The sequence below is a fragment of the Nematolebias whitei genome, chromosome 11 (genome assembly GCF_014905685.2).
Source record: "Nematolebias whitei isolate Nwh7 chromosome 11, NemWhi1, whole genome shotgun sequence".
Taxonomy (NCBI): Eukaryota; Metazoa; Chordata; class Actinopteri; order Cyprinodontiformes; family Rivulidae; genus Nematolebias; species Nematolebias whitei.
In genome coordinates, this window is record NC_056508.1 from 19,600,948 (window position 1) to 19,604,043 (window position 3,096).

General features: G+C 35.2%; 1 protein-coding gene across 1 annotated transcript in view; it reads right to left on the reverse strand.

Annotated features, from left to right (window-relative positions):
- Window positions 1–3,096, reverse strand: part of LOC119416657 (cadherin-4) — a 390,454-nt gene that overhangs the window by 66,567 nt on the left and 320,791 nt on the right. The gene's annotated exons all lie outside the window — the stretch shown is intronic.

The following is a 3,096-nucleotide window of genomic DNA, read 5'->3' on the forward strand; positions in this document are numbered from 1 at the left end:
GGGGGCTCAGTTACATGTTTTCATGGTCATTTAAGGCAATTAGCTTTCTCTCCCATAGCGGTCATGCATTTAGGACTGTTGTGAAAAAAAACCCGTCATTTTTATCCTCGGTTGGTTCTGGTAGAACACCGATGCACCGTAATGCTCACTTGAGTGTTCACTAATGTTTTTTAATTTTTTTATTTCTTAAATACTTTAATCATAGAACATTTCTGTAGAGATTTGATCTAGAACCATAGTCTGCAACCTTTAGGATCAAAAGAGCCGTTTCTTCCCCTCCGTTCACTAAATTAAACGTGTCCAGAGCTGCAAAACCTGCTACAGTTGTCATTATCAACTGGTGGCCCATGGGCCATGTTAAGTTTGTTAGAGGGGGCTTTTCTGGCCAGTAGGTGTGAAATTATAAAACTAAAAACATCCATTGATGGTTAACATTTATTGATATTTTTACAAAGTGAGACTTGTAAAGAAAGAAAAAGATTTTTTGCCAATTAAAAAAAAAACTAAAACAAAGAACTTTGCAGGCTTATGTATTTTTTTTTTAAATTGTGGAGAAACTGAGTTTCCTATTTTGAAGAAATAACGCATAAAGTTAAAGGGAATATAATTTACTTTGTGTACTACTAATATCCACAAATTTGCAAAGGAAATGACAGGAAATTTGCTAAAACTAGTCATTTTTTGTTGTGGGTATAACATCCTATAAAATTCAGTTTTATGTTGGTTTTAGTCAAAGCCTGAAAGAGCCGCTGCAGAGGGACCAAAGAGCCGCTGCAGAGGGACCAAAGAGCCGCATGTAGCTCCAGAGCCGCAGGTTGCAGACGACTAAAAGATTATCTGATCTTACACTGGTCCAACTGAGAGTCCACAACAAACGAAATGATGACAAAGAGCTTCTGTTGGGGATTAATAATGAATGTAATAAATCTCATGCATATATTAATGCATCCAGTAATGGATGTTGAGAAAATGAATCAGAATGCTCTTACTGCTTGTAAGTCAACAACTTTAATGTGACAGGCTGGATGTCATTTCAATAGCAAGCAGTTCTCGTTTTCACCCCGCCACTTTCATTTAAAAAAAACTGAGAGATTGTGATAAAAAAGAAAGTTTCTCAGAACAACATAATTCATTTTCTTTGTTGAAAAGAAACACCTTCTTACTTTCTCTCTTAAACACTTTGTTACTTAAGGGGAAAAAAAAACAAAAAACATTTTTTAAATGTGCCAACAATAATAATCAGAATACAACCTTTAGTTCTTTCATTTTATCTTTTGTTCCCTCTGATTTCTCTTTTATTGCTTAGACGGAGAGAATACATGAGTCTCTATGCGAGAAAAATTGCACAAGAGGCATTCAACTAAAAGAGATTGATTGTGCGAGGGAGAGATGGAGAGAGACTCATGACTGTATCATCCAGCATCAGAAACCAGACACTGGCTAAATGACCCATTTGTCAATGGATCAAAGCAATTGCCTTCATTACTGACAACTTTTCTGGTTCTTAAGGAGATTTCATCAGTGGGCTTAGCTCTGTTCTGTCAGGCAAAACTGAATCAATTGCTAAATTTTCATGCCACCGGGTCTTTGGGGAAACAGGCTCGAGGAGGCAAAGAGAAGGAGATGAATTACACAGATCCAGTCACTGAAGTGCAGATGAATTAACCCTCAACTAAACTTAATGTTAACTAAGCTTAAAAAAATGAATCCAACTACTTCCAGTGTGAGCAGCACAGACTTAAAACATTGAGTATTAAACCCAGGACACGACAGGACACGGTATATTTCAAATGAAACAAATGCAAGCTGCAATGAGATTAAATGATTCATAGAGTGCAATCAGACAACATCATTAAAAAGAAAAGAAAGCAGAGAACAAACACAAACTGAAAAGAAACAGAGGGAAATACTATTTAAAACATTCAATATCAAATAAAGCATGGCTCAGAATAGCAGAAACACAAAGACCTGCTTGTTTGCAAAATGATCCACGGCAGCAGTGAATGACAGGAAGTGCAGTACTGCAAGAAGATATTTCATAAAATATGAACTTTGGAATATGTGGCAAGCCATTTCAATATTTAATATTGCTGATATCAGGCACAATTTCCTCCACACCAGCACTCATCTAGATGAGAAACTAGATGTGACTAAGTTTTTAATTTGAAATGTTATTCAGTTCTGTATCAAGTTTTTTTTTCTGTACTGCTTTTTGGAACTTTTTTCTTGTAAAAACATAAAAATCAACACTGAAGAAAATAAACCTAGAATTTGCCATTTGTTTATTTATCCGGTTTTACTCAACTTATACCAAACTGTGATTCTCCTACATATCTCCTACATTTCCCTCTGCTTCTTTTCACTTTGTCTTTGTTGTCTGCTATCTTTTATTTTTAATGATGTTACTCGATTGCACTCTATGAATCATTTAATCTTGTTGCAGTTTGCATTTATTTCATTTGAAATATACCGTGTCCTGTCTCATCCACACTGAACAATGATTTAGGCACATTGTTACACTTCTAACAAAGTTGTGAAGTCAAAATGGAAATGAAGCACACACACAAACAAAGCAGTGTTAGATGTGTCTTTTTAAATTTTGAATCAAAAAACAAAAAAAAAAAACCGTTGCAATGTTTTCAACACTTCCCCTCATTCCTCACGTGTAGTGTGAAAATGTAAAGTCTGAGCTATAGACCCAGTTGTGTTACGCTTGATTCTTGGTTCCAGTTCAGTTTGTTTGAGAACTGAGAACATGTTTGTTGCAGTCTTTTAAGAAGAGTCTTTGTTCAGTGTTGGTGAAACAAAATAATAAACTAATTTGCACTCTGTGATTTCATTATTGTGTAGAACTGGTAAACTGTAATATATGGAATATGTCCAGATATAAAATTATGGGCATCTAAAGAAAAAATTTCATTTGTGTCTCTTTTTTTTCCTCATTCATGTGATGATATAGTTTTCTGTTACAGAAACAGAGATGTTGGTAAAAACTTCAAATAAGACAACTGGTCTGCTATGAGAATCTAAATACACTTTTGCAGCACCACATGCATGTACCAGCACCATGCATGTACCAGCACCATGCATGTACCA